The sequence below is a fragment of the Colias philodice genome, chromosome 24, assembly GCF_061535455.1.
Source record: "Colias philodice isolate Cphi_HAF_F1 chromosome 24, ilColPhil1 Martin Lab GWU primary, whole genome shotgun sequence".
NCBI lineage: Eukaryota > Metazoa > Arthropoda > Insecta > Lepidoptera > Pieridae > Colias > Colias philodice.
In genome coordinates this window covers 7,254,383-7,269,352 of record NC_143109.1, presented here as the reverse complement: position 1 = coordinate 7,269,352, position 14,970 = coordinate 7,254,383, and the positions used below count along the sequence as shown (strand labels likewise).

Below are 14,970 nucleotides of genomic sequence, written 5' to 3'. Positions count from 1 at the left end.
TTATTAAAATTTAACAAGCTTCTGCCCGTAGCTTCACTTGTTATAGTTATTTTCTTGTGGTTAATTTGACGCGGGTGTAAGTGTAAAAAAATTATCAACATATAAATTGCGGCGAAATAGGTGACGGTAGTTCAGATTTAATGTCTTGGTAACATCATCAAGAGATGAGACATCTCAGTCTGTCTGTAACCACGCTCCTCTTATAATGTTCGAAAAGCATTCATATTACTTAAAATATTATAAGAAACTAGGTTTCCGCCCGCGGCTTCGCCCGCGCAGTCAAAGAAAAATCCGCATTGTTCCCGTTCCGGTGGGATTTCCGGGATTGCGTCATTTTCCCGGGATAAAAAGTAGCCTATATCCTTTCTCGGGTATCAAAATATCTCCATACCAAATTTCATGAAAATTGGTTCAGTAATTTCGGCGTGATTGAGTAACAGACAGACAGACAGAGTTACTTTCGCATTTATAATATTAGTATGGATAACACGCGAGGCCGGGTTAAATATTAGTTTGAATGTAATAAGAATGTACTGCGATTCTACACAGCTACCTAATTGTTGTAGGTAGTTGATAACAAAACGCAGCAAGTCAACGACTATTAGTAAAGTGAGGGTAGTTGGGTCGAGCGTCGTATAAACGTTTATACGACGCTGGGCGCGAATGCGCCACGAGTCAAAGGAAAGCGGCTTTTTATAGTATTCGACAACTAAGCATGTTCAGACATGAAATAATTACTTATGACACCTACATTGACAACTGTTCATCCACAAAATATTAAATCAAATGTTACGTCTAACAATATTATCTCTTTGATGTAAATAGGTATCAACAGCTGACTGCGTGGTCAAAGAAAATTAACTCTAATAGTGCCATCTATCGAAATTTATAAAATTTGGTGTTTCAAATTACACGTCATGAAGTCCCTATGTCCCCTCTATGTATGCTTAAATGTTTAAAACTACGCAACGGATTTTAATGCGTTTTTTATAGATAGAGTGATTCAAGAAGAAGCTTTAAGTATGTAATTTATTAGGTATTAGACAAAGCAGACGAAGCCGCGGGCGGAAAGCTAGTCTAACTATGAAGATTATTTTTGACAGCCCTACAGCTTCGTCCTTCACCCGTCCCTCGGCACGTTATCGCGACTAATTCACACTCAACTAATTGAGTTAGATTGTACATGACCTCACCTCAGAGCACTCAGGGCTTTCAATGGCAATATAAAGGGTAGGTACAGGGCTCTAATGATAACATTAAGTTGGAGTTTTGATTGATAATTATTGAAATTGAAATTAATTTTCATTGGAAACAAGCTATTTGCTATTAAATAGAAATCACATGTATTTGATTCGTAATTTATAAAGTAAAAGAAAATATTGAAAGCAATTCGGGAAAGTTACTATTTAGTACCTAATCTGTGGTTGTACGGTATTATAATGGGTTGTCCAACAAAAATTATAAACACTCGTTTAAATTTTAATCAAAGTAGACCTTAGGATATTTTCTAAACGTAGATAGTAATTCTTACTTCCTAAATTACAGTTAAATTTGAATAGGGACTTTTAAATTACCAAGATAATTGATGTAAAAGTGTCTCTGAGTAAATTCATAATTATAGGGGAAACAGTTTCTCAGATAGTGAAACTATTTGTAGAAAAATATTAAATAGCAAATATAATTTGCAATCATAACCTTATTTTTAAACTTGGTCAAGATTATAACTGAAATTGAATACCAAAAAAGAAATGTCAACTACGGTCAAGACAGACACAAGCAAGCAACATATTGCAATAATAACATATTACAATACATTTCTTCGAATTTTAGCTTTGTAAGATAAAACGGGAAACTATAGTAGAGCATTTCGGCATAACACGGCTAAGCGGATTAAGCCAAGCCGAATCGTCTTCACTCGTAATAGCAAGAGATATTTTAGTTCTGCCTTTCAGCACTTCACTTAGTGTGCGAGTAAACTTGCACGCCTAAAACTGTATTAGATTTTAAATGGGGCTAACTGTGGAATCAGAAGTGGGGGTAATGAAAAAAAAAGGTATTTTATCCTTTGGATTCTACACGCTTTCGTTTGAAGTTCTTTAGGCGCGTTGAGAGTAAAATATCATGGCAATACTATAAATGATCAACCCTATCAAAGTAGGGCTGGCAAAAATTGCTTTTGACTTCGTCAATTTTGTAGCTTCAATTGAAATGTAACTTGAAAATGACTACCTACTCAAATATGATTCCACGTATGTGAGTAGGTTGACTTTAACGTTTATGTATTGAATATATAAATTTACAAAATACATATTATGTGAATGAATTTGTATATTATTAGGACAAACACATACCTATACAATATATTAATATTATAAAGCTGAAGAGTTTGTTTGTTTGTTTGAACGCGCTAATCTCAGAAACGATCGAAAAATTCTTTCGGTGTTACATAGCCCATTTATCGAGGATATTATAATATTAATTATCACTAAGACTAACACTGCACTACGGGTAAAACCACGGGGCACAGCTAGTAATTTATAAAAACGCTGTATACGTATGAAAGAAGAATGTATATAAAATATCGACGCAATCGAGTGGGTTTTTATTGGTTTTTATCCCCAATGATATTCGGTTATGTTGCTAATCCCAAATGGGTTAGGGGATGGGATTTAGGCTAACAGGGTAATTTGGCCCCTTAATTGGACGTAAGTAATGTGATAATTTGTGTCAGCCGAAATAAATCTGAAAGTTTACTAGATTTATTAATGGACTAGATTTCCGCCCGCGGCTTCGCCCGCGTTTGCAAAGGAAAACCCGCATAGTTCCCGTTCCCGTGGGATTTCCGGGATAAAAACTATCCTATGTGTTAATACAAGTTACCCTCTATATGTGTGCTAAATTTCATTGTAATCGGTTCAGAAGTTTTTACGTGAAAGAGTAACAAACATCCATACATCCATACATCCATACATCCTTACAAACTTTCGCCTTTATAATATATATTAGATAATATTAGATATATTAGATACTAGCGGTCCGCCACGGCTTCGCCCGTGGTACATGTTTACGTTTTCTCTACATAAGAACCATCCTCGTACTTCAAGGAATATAATAAAAAAAGAATTATCGAAATCGGTTCAGCCGTTCTCGAGTTATGCGCTTACCAACACATTTTGCGATTCATTTTTATATATAAGATTAGATGGTTGTTACTCTTTTATTCAAAAGATGGCCGAATTTGTATGACACTAGCTTTCCGCCCGCGGCTTCGCCACGTTTTCAAAGAAAAACCCGTAGGTATAGTTCCCGTTTATAGTATTTCGATTCGGTATATATTTTAGTAAAATCTCTTCAAAGCAACCAGGTAACAAGCTTATGGAAATACGCGAAACAAAAGAAAAGATAAAATGAAATACAAACGAATCGACTTTGAGTTTTGTTAAAACAAAATATTGATTTATGAAATCTAATATCAAAAAGGTTTGCGACCGCTGTTTCGCCCGCGTTTCAAAGAAAAACCATATTTTCCGTTCTTGTAGGATTTCCTGATTTAAAAATGAGCTATGTCTTATTCTGGGTCTTCACCTACCTACATACCAAATTTCATTGTTATCGGTTCAGTAGCATTTGCGTGAAAGAGTAACAAACATCCATCTATCCTCACAAACTTTCGCGTTTATTAAATAGTAGTTTATTGCACGCCTCATAAGCGAAGCGTTGAGGTGGGTACTACTGTCACTTCGCGCAAAACATCTGATTTTTCAAACTTAAAATGTCTTTATGTATCATACATTGCACTTGTAAGATAATACATACACACACATATTAAGAAAAAACACTATTTTTAACGTTCATGATATTTTTGATGTCATTTTTGTTATTTAAACTAGTTAAAAAACAGTTTAAAAAAGTTCTGTCTTGGACGTCCGTGTGTCTGTATGTGCGGATCTTTTTCTTGTTAACACGATAGCGACCGAAATACTTTACTAATCGAGTCTTTTTTTTTCTCTTACGCTTGAGTATGCTCAGGAATAGAACCCTTTCATTTTTCAGGGTCTGATTCGATGTGGTTTAATTGTTATTAAATAAACAAAAATAATAATTAATAAATATTTATTAAAAAAAAATTATGAGGCGTGCACTTTTGGATTTTCCAAATTATTTATAAATAAGCTCTAGTTGTAATATCAATACAATGTATATTTTTATTTAATAAATGCTCGACAAAGGATTCACTGTAGCGTCTATTTTTAACCGAATTCATTAGGATTATTGCATTTCTTTGGGATTTGTTATAGAAACGGATTCAAGTTGAGTGCTTTTTAATACGTTGGTTTTATAAAGCTTTCAGTTTGTGAAACTGAATATCAATTATTATAATAGGTATTTGATATTGTATTTCTGTCTTTCGCTTTTTTATAAACTGCTGTGCTTCGCGGTAAAATGAAAAAAACCAGAGATAAAACTTTTCATCCCCAATTTCAAGCCTTTTAGAGTTGGTTCCAAAACTAGTCTATTTTTGACAGTTTTAACTGTTTTAATTACATTGTTCATATACATTGGTTTCGTGGTTTAGCCGTGAATGCGTAATAGTCTGATTTTCTTATTTATAACGGGGGGAGGGGGGGGGGAAACGTATCGAAAAATAAACGTGTTCTGTTTCTAACCGACAACTAAAAGAAAAGAGGAGGTTCCCAATTCGGCCGATAGATTTTTTTATTGGCATATAAAAAAAACATTTTCGTTTATCTTTCACACGTATCTAAAATATAATTGTTTTTTCACATACGTACATAAAGATAGTATGATTATGCAATTTTAATTATAAGTATTCGCTTTAAAAATTCCGTCTCTTTGGCACTTAAATAATTTGACGTGATAGCGAAAGAAACAAAGTAGCGATCATCAGTACAAAGTTCTAAACACAGATTAAAAAAGTTTATAAGTAAGAGCAATTAACTTTTCAAACTTGGGCTTCATACATAGGTAAGTTTCGATATACATTTTTAATTTATTTTGTTATGTTTCGTTCATAATTAATTATTATCAGAAACAGTTTTGATATTGTGCATCAACATTATTTAATATTTATGTCATTATGTGAATGAAAATAAAACATAAATACTTAAACCGACCAAGTGCGAGTCGGACTCGCGCACGAAGGGTTCGATACTATTATTACCTTAGTACATTTTTGAATTTAGAAATTCTCTTGGTTATGAAATTGTAGATAAAACAAAAAAAATGCAATAAATATAATAGTTACAATCGTTGAAGCCGATTCAGACGATTCAAAAGTACTTCTAGAAGAAGTCTAATTGAATAAATAAATGTTTGAGTTAGAGACGAATCAAATAAATTATTAAGTTTAATTACGTCAGTTACTTACACTTATAAGTTTAATTAAAAATCAATTAGTCCTTACAATATATGTTTTTTTCTTTTTAATTAAGGAGTAGGTGCGTGTAAAAAATTCCGCTAAGAACATTTTTCAATCAAGCCGAGGGTTGAGGGTATTTAACAATTAACTTATTTACATTTAATTAGCGACAATGTTAATTTAAACTTTATTTATACGAAGGGTCCATATTAATGAAGTTTGTTAACGCTAACCAGGTAGAAAAATGGGCTTTTAATCAGGTGAAAAATAAACTATATTTTAATCGACTGCAAAAAAGTAGGTTCCAAGTTTGACTTTTTTTTTAGGTTTGTTACCTCGTAACTTTCGAACAGGTGAAGCAATTTTGATGATTTTTTTATTATTTGAAAGAAAACGCCTTCCGTGTGATCCCATTTAAATTTTATTTAATTCTGACCATTTGAAAGCGATTTAGTTTCTATTTAAAATAATTAGATTGCGTTTTCAAACGAATTTGTTTTGAATTTGGAAGGTACAAACAAATAAACAATGATGACGTCACAAAACAAGATGGCCGGTAAACAGTAATCGGGAGCATCGTCGCATGCGCAAGAGTTTACGTGATGGCGTTACGATTTACGTCAAACGAGCCTTGTTTTTCTTTGCAGCTACGAAAAGTGATTCATATTACGCATTTGTGTTTTATGTTTGTTTATTTTTGTTATATAGACGACGTGATGTGACGAAAGAGATATAAACATTTACCATTGTATTCATAATCTTTAAGATAATACTCAAGTAGTGTAGTGGTTAAGTCTTCAAAGTCAGGGTTTCGAGACATGGATGTGCAAAAAATGAAAAGATTTTTAAATTTACTTCCAGATTTTTTACTTCGTTAGAGCTGTAATTGGTGAAGGAAATCATTTGAAGAAATGGGTATGTCCAATGATCAAAAGTTCAAAGACAATTGTGTCATCTGCCAACCCGCACTTGGCCAGCGATAGGTTGAACCCTCATAACATAATTTGAAATATGGTGTGTTTTATACTTTGGTGTAGAAAACTTGTCTCTTAAAACTGTAACGGTTGCATGAATTGGTGAGTATGTATTAACAATTGCTCTTCAACTTTCTGGCTTTGTTAGTAGGATTCTCTTTGGAACTAGGTGGAATTTAGTAGAATATATAATACTAGCTTTCCGCCCGCGGCTTCGCCCGCGCAGTCAAAGAAAAACCCGCATAGTTCCCGTTGCTGTGGGATTTCCGGGATTGCGTCATTTTCCCGGGATAAAAAGTAGCCTATGTCCGTTCTCGGGTATCAAAATATCTCCATACCAAATTTCATGAAAATTGGTTCAGTAGTTTAGGCGTGATTGAGTAACAGACAGACAGACAGAGTTACTTTCGCATTTATAATATTAGTATGGATTACCTACGTAGAGAAAGAAGATAATTAATATATTTTTCTGTAGCATATTCTGATTACCTATAGTCCGGGGTTTATTTCAATTTTTTGTAATTAATGAGTGAGAGTTGTAACTATTACATTTCTTTGCATTAATATGTTTAAGGCTGCAGTCTAGCAAAATTGCGTTTTCAACAAGTTCTTTGACAATTTTTTCCCGGCTAATGAAATGATAAACTGAATTTTTTTTTCTTGTTTATCAATAAGTGTTATATACGCAATGCGCGTGAATTTTTTCACATTTATAAAGTTACTTTATGTTACCTTAATCAGGCCTTCAAGATAAGTCTCTTTCCCCCAAAGACATTTCGAGCTAAGTTTGTGCACTCACTACGTTGCAACCGATTACAATTTACACAATCTGATCAGCGCATTATTATCCTTATATAGTCGTTATAAAAAACTGCTGAATACAATTGCCGAAAAACTTATGATTTTCTTAATTAGAACGTTATAAATTCATTAAATTTCCCATTTTTTGCCTTACAAAATCTATTGATAAATACCGCTAAAAGTTATTTTTTCCATTAATTTATTCGAGTTGGTTGAAGACCAATGAGTATTAATCCTTTAAAAAAATTTTTTTTGAATTTTGATAATTCTTTAAATATTAAAAAAATATTTAAAATAATTAGGAAAAATCCTAGCGAATTTCTTTAGTCGCGCTCCTTGGGCCGGAGCGTTCTGACGTGTGCTCTACGCTCGATTTTCCTTCATACCGAAGTGAAAGTTGCTCTACTTCATTAAATTTAATATTTTTGTTAATTGATTATTTTTATCTTAGTTTTGTGCAAATATTTTTAAACATTTGATTTCGATATGGAAAATAAACGAAAAAAATACGCGTGTAACTACTAGAAAAAAAATTATCTTCGAACATAAAGTTAATGAAACCAAATAGATTGCAAAGGTGATTGGCAACAATTTCTTTATTTTACGGGGTGTCAGTAAAGGGATGTATATTTCTTTAAAACTAAAGTAAGCTCATAAATTTTCTTATAATATAATTTTTTTGAAGTTCCAAAAATGTTTATTTTTCGTTTGAGAAATACGAAATATAATATAAACTTGTATTGAGAACTTGAACTTCCCAAGTTCATCCGGGGAAATCCCCATACGGGGAAAATGATTTGTTTACTCCAAAATTGATCCGAGGTGTTTTAATTTTTTCTTCTAGTCATTTTCAACGTAGCGGCATTTTGTTTGATTATTAATTTTGTAACTTAAATACAGGATGTTGGTTTTATATTCTGATCTTACAGACGCGCTGACAAATTTAGTCCGCCATTTCTAGTTTAGTCTACCAACTCTAAGTACCAATATTAAAACGAATGGATTATCATCACATCATCAAAACTCAGACGTAATGGAAGATCACAATAACATAGAAAATTCAGTGGGTGTTGAAAACTAAACAAACAGAAGTAACAGAGACGCAAAGAATAAAAAAAGAGGACGAAAACGATAATTCGTTGATGCTTTCCCTTTTCGACGTATTGTTAGGGTACATCACCAATCTGCAAAAAACAAAACTGATGATTCCCAATTGCTGATTAAAAATGAAAAACAAATAATCGACAACAGTGGTGAAAATTTGCTGATCACAATGAAACATCCTTCAGTGGTAGCAGATTTACTCATTTAAAATGTATCGGTGAACAGCGAGAGAGAGGAGAGGAGGACAGGAAAACATTATGAATGTGGATGGTGGATTGTATACAGGGTGTAATCGATAAGGCGATTATGACGTTATTATTGCAGGTATCAAAAAACTTAAAACTGATATCGAAATTACTTTACCTAATGAGCAAAATGACAATAATAACTTTTTAAAAGTATAACGAGAAATATCTAAAAAAATTACTTTATACACTCCCATATCAAAAAGGGAAAATGGGGCTAGTAGAAGTTAAATGTCTAATTCCGGCAAAAGACATGAATGCGGAAGATGCGGAAGATGCGGTTAAAAAAAAAATTTAATATTTGAAATACAATGCAAAAAATAACACTTTTGTCATAGATAAGAATCATGACTATTTTTTCCAAATTCAGGGACAACTAAACGTTGCAGAAGCAGAAGTCTGCATATTTGCTGTTTGGACTGGAGTGAATCATTCGTTAAAAATAGAATATATAAAAAAATATGTAACGTTTAGGCAAAATAAAATGATGGACCATTATCAAGATTTTACATAAATTGCCTACAGTCAGAATTGATTGATTCGAGACTTCAGCATTCGATGTCCATCAAGGACCCATCCTATATCATTCAAGCGATTGAAAAAAAAGAGATAAATCCAGTGCAACCGATAAAGCATCAGAATGCTAGCAAAAGATTTATTAGGTTTATCAATATAAATCTATATATTATACATAATATGTATAATAAATCTGTAGAAGACGCGAAGACTGACATCCGCGCGGACGGAGTCGCGGGCGGAAGCTAGTCAGAAATAAATATCTTTTGTTTTCATTTGTGTATTTTTCTATTTAATAATTTTTTAACACAAACATTACATTTTTTTATTATATACAAAATTTGTTTATCCGTTTTATTAGTTAAACTGAACAACTTTCACTAAGAAACTTAGGTCGAAAAAAATGTATAGAGTTATTAATTTTGTATGGAAAGCTTATTTTTTTTATATTTCGTCCAAATTTCTTTGTAAAAGTTGATCAGTTATATAAACATGAAGTTGAAGATATCAATAGAAAGTATTCGCAAATTTTGTTTACTGATAAAAAAAAAATCATCCGGTGTAATTTTCACGAAAATTGTTTCAAATTGTCATTTTTGGTACTTATTACGAATTATAAATTATGCATACGAATGATTTAATTTTTAAAAATTAAGTGGAGCAACTTTCCCTTAGTACATTTGTATTATTTACATATAGGATGACAGGATGCATTTGTTTGCACTACTAGACCAAGCCCTTAATGTTTGGTTAGATAATTTCAATCTATACTCAATACTATTAAGCTGAAGAGTTTGTTTATTTGAACGCGATAATCTCAGTAACAACTCGTCCGATTAGAAAAGGTCTTTCGGTGTTACATAACCCATTTATCGAGGAAGGCTATATGCTATATTTCATCACGCTAAGACCAACAGGAGCGGAGCAATGCGGGTAAAACCGCGGGGCACAGCTAGTGGACTATAAACCGATGTAAACTAGGCTTATTACTTCTAAATACAAATTGTGTAAATAAAGGCTAAATTGCAATATATTACGAATGACGTAGGTTGGTATGTAGGTAGTTTGTGGGTTTCTTTTGACCGTGTTATTTCTCTTGTATTGTGTTTCTTATATTTTATGAAATATGAAAAATTGGTAAGCAATAAAAAGAAAAAGGTTTTGTCGTAAAGCAAATTGAGGTGTGAGTGTTCATTTATAATTTACAAGCTGTGCCCCGCGGTTTCACCCGCATTGTTCCGCTCCTGTTGGTCTTAGCGTGATGATAATATATATTATTAGCCTATAGCTTTCCTGGATAAATGGGAAAGAATTTTTCAAATCGGACCAGTAGTTCCTGAGATTAGCGCGTTCAAACAAACAAACAATCAAACTCTTCAGCTTTATAATATTAGTATATCTATACTAGATAATATTATATGTAATATAGTAATATTATAAAGAGGAAAGGTTTGTATGTACCTATGTATGTATGGCTTTCACGCATAAACTACTGGACCGATTTTGATGAAATTTGGCACAGACAATCTTTAGACCCTGAGAAAGAACAAAGTCTACCTTTTATTGCGAAATATGTACCACGGGCGAAGCCGGGGCGGACCGCTAGTATATTATTATGTAAAGATGTATAGAAAAGTCAATTTTCTAGGTACATAGACATAGGTACACAATTTCCTAACGACTGCAATAAATTGGATATTCATTTAAATATTCGTTTTTTCAGGACAAGATTTGTAAAAAAGAAAAAAATGGTACAGGGTCGGAGAAAGTGACGTCACGGGTAGCTGATAGAAGAGGCCAATAAATGGCCATTTGCAGTTTCAAAAGATAGGTATTTTATTACGTTTTTGTGAAAAGGTGACAGTTCATTGTAGTTTTTTTGAATTAACAAAGCTTTGAGGAGAGCTTGAATTATTTTCATTTACATTTTCTTTTAAAGGTTTTTGCTATAAGAAATTTAAATATGTAGATACCTACCTGTAAAATGAAAAAGCCTGTTGCTCAGCAATCGTACAAATCATAGTATAAAATTGAAGAAATAAAACTATATTATATAAATAACTTCTAAACATATTTTGCAGCATTTCTTTCAGGAAAACATCTTCCTAAACGTAAGTGTCGTAGTTCCGAACAGATACTTGTGTATAGGTACACGCGATCAATGAAACGGTCGTCTGCCCCTTACACCAAGAACAATAGTTTTACATGTACAATTCAAGAAAACTTCGCGTCGCTCATCGTAGAAAATATATCGTTTGAATCTATACTAATAATATTATAAAGCTGAAGAGTTTGTTTGTTTGTTTGAACGCGCTAATCTCGGGAACTACTGGTCCGATTTAAAAAATTCATTCAGTGTTAGATAGCTCATTTATCGAGGAAGGCTATAAACTATATATCATCACGCTACAACCAACAGGATTGGAGCCACGAGGGTGAAACCGCGCGGAGCAGCTAGTTTAACAATAATTCTAAATTTCAAAATGCTCTTCTTTATTCAAATTTTAAATTTACACAAAAATAACTTTTTAATTCAGTTTAATACAGCTTTTCATTGAACATTTCTATATTTCTACAATAAAAGGTTACTACGCTAATTTCTTTGAAACTCATTCTCACCTGTTGTACGCAGCACACACACACAGCGGCCGAACCAATCAATCAGTCCAAAATTCTATCTTTTCAAAATTCGAATGCTGTTCAAAGATCGCGGCGTCAAAATTTCATTTCAGAACGCGAATGGTTTTAAAATTGTGTTCGAATTTGGAATTATTGTCATAACACGCGCGCTCGGCCGCCGTCGGGTTGAGACTGAGCTCTGAGGGCTCAGCTCGCCCTGTCACCACGTACCCGTAGGAGTAACGAGTGGGTGTACGTGAGCGAGAGGCAGCTAGGCTTTTCCGCAAAGTGGGAGGGAGACGCCGAATCACGTAAGAGGGCACCGCTCACGTATATTTGAAGCAAGGAAGAATTTGTAGGCGGTGAAAATTTTGCTTTTGAATGGGCCTTTTCCAAATTTAAAGCCTTGTCACTGACGTTCGTTTTGATATGAGGTTTTTTTAAGCTTTCATTCAATATGAGGTTAATGTTTTTGATGACGTATCAGTTACTTATTCGTATCGAAATTATTTGCTATAATATAATGTCGTTTGTGATGTTTTCTCTAGTGGTAATTTGAGATAAAGCCCAAGGGATTCAACCCTGGAAAACGGTTGATTGCTATTTCTTCATATAATTGAATTGATAAGGAATTTAGGTCTCATGCGATTTATACAATTTAATAATTTATGATTATTTATCCTTGATTAGTTACTTCCAAGATTGTTATAATACGATAAAATGTAATATTATTTGTTTGGAAAAATAAATTGTTGGTTTTGCGTGTAAGTAGGTAGATATTATTAGGTAAATTTAATTTGAACTTCGCTCTCTTTTTTATTTTTTAAGTATTTACTATTATCGAATTGTCTGTAACAATTATTACTTGAAAATTAAGCCCTATCTTATATATAAAATTCTCGTGTCACAATGTTAGTCTGCAATCTGCATACTCCTCCGAAACGGGTGGACCGATTCTCATGAAATTTTCTGTGCATATCGGGTAAGTCTGAGAATCGGCCAACATCTATTTTTCATATGTACCACGGGCCAAGCCGGGGCGGACCGCTAGTAACTCTCTATAATCCTATAACTCTCTATAACTCCCTATAATCCTTTAATAACTTATTAACTACATATTCAAATTACAATGTTTTTCAGTAATCTAATATCTATCTAATATTATATTATAAAGGCGAAAGTTTGTAAGGATGTATGGATGTATGGATGTTTGTTACTCTTTCACGTAAAAACTACTGAACCGATTACAATGAAATTTAGCACACATATAGAGGGTAACTTGGATTAACACATAGGATAGTTTTTATCCCGGAAATCCCACGGGAACGGGAACTATGCGGGTTTTCCTTTGCAAACGCGGGCGAAGCCGCGGGCGGAAATCGAGTTCTCAATAAATGAATAAGTATATTAAGACCATACCTATTGTTATTAATATTATATTGTGATGATCCTGTTAAGAATCAACAAAATTATGTTCCATATAATCCAAAAATACTTATAACTTCTCTAAATAAGGCTTTTCTCATTTCTATAATATGTGAGAAAGAAAAACCATTCTAATTTCTTGGTAAAACAAATTAGATACCTTCGAGTTCTTATACCACTTCATCACTACATAGTATAAAACAAAGTCGCTTTCACTGTCCCTATTTCCCTATGTCCCTTTGTATGCTTAAATCTTTAAAACTACGCAACGGATTTTGATGCGGCTTTTTTTAATAGATAGAGTGATTCAAGACGAAGGTTTTAGTATATAATTTATTAGGTTTTAGACAAAGCGGGCGAAGCCGCGGGTGGCAAGCTAGTATTTAATAAAGGAATGTATACGTAGGTGACTTAGTACACCCACTTTCTACCAATTACCTATGTTGTATTCCTTTTTATAGGGAAATGGCCGTTTATAGGGAAAAATGGAACAGAGGCGTAACCAGGTGGGGTTTTATAGGGCAACGATTTGGGGGCCCGCGACAACAGGTTAATAAAATCAAATATCTTTGAATGAATGAATAAAAGTGTTATTGCACACACAAAAGGAAAGAAATAACGTAAAAGAAAATACAATACATACATATATATTTATTTGCTCAAGACAGTGGAGCCCTCATGATACAGTGTTGATACACATGGAGATACAAAGATACTACTTATAATACCTATACACAGTCTTAAAAAAAATAATTATTGATGAAAAAAATGTGTAAAAAAACTATAATAGCTTAATCATCATCATCAATCTCATGAATTTCGTATGTTTAAATAAACTTTAAAATAAAATTAAAATAAATAATTATATTAATCTGAAAGTAATTATAGTTAATTTATGTATTGTTCATTTATTGATGATTATCATACCTACCTATTTGAATCTTTTTCTAAAAAGCAATATTTATTTAACAAATTCTATAAAAGGTCATAACAAACAGTACATGCTTTTCACCAGATTTTCAAAATCCTTACAATAAAGCCCGAGGTCTCATAAATTGAACTACATATTTAAAAAGTTAGAATGTCCTTTTAAGGACGCCATATTGAATTTATGATGATGACGTCACGCCCTGTCAAGCACGCCGAACTATCATTTATGATAATACATTAATAATGTGATATTATCATACAGACATTTTCAGAAATAAATAGACAGGCAGACCAAAATAATTATAAATGGATAGTAATAGTGGTGTGGTATTTAATAATACCACACCACTACTACAATATCTTCTTATATATAAAAATGAATCGCAAAATGTGTTGGTAAGCGCATAACTCGAGAACGGCTGAACCGATTTCAATAATTCTTTTTTTATTATATTCCTTGAAGTACGAGGATGGTTCTTATGTAGAGAAAACGTAAATACTATGTACCACGGGCGAAGCCGGGGCGGACCGCTAGTCTTATATATAAAAATAAATCGCAAAATGTGTTGGTAAGCGCATAACTCGAGAACGGCTAAACCGATTTCGATAATTCTTTTTTTATTATATTCCTTGAAGTATGAGGATGGTTCTTATGTAGAGAAAACGTAAACATGTACCACGGGCGAAGCCGGGGCGGACCGCTAGTTTTTAATAAAATTCGATTGAATTATAAATAAATAAATGATTGGCAATAAAAATTCTTAATTAAGGAAATATCTAAAATCAGACCAATAGTTTATGGACATATTATTAAGTACCTAACAAAAAAGTTTATATTCGAATTAGTCTGACCTAGGCTTTTTTCTAACTTAAAGTACTTTCTTTTTATGCAGGCGAAGCAACAGATAAATTATAGTAAATACTCTCATTATCTCTTTTACGGTAGAAAAATGGAAATTGAAAAGAAGGTTGAAAC

General features: G+C 32.8%; 1 protein-coding gene across 1 annotated transcript in view; it reads right to left on the bottom strand.

The window, feature by feature from the left end:
- LOC149477791 (uncharacterized) overlaps positions 1-11,822 on the bottom strand; it is a 92,308-nt gene extending 80,486 nt beyond the window's left edge. The window contains exon 1 of the mRNA XM_089710381.1: positions 11,640-11,822. The gene's annotated coding sequence lies outside the window, so the exon portion shown is untranslated. The remainder of the gene's footprint in view (positions 1-11,639) is intronic.
- Positions 11,823-14,970: the final 3,148 nt, after the last annotated feature.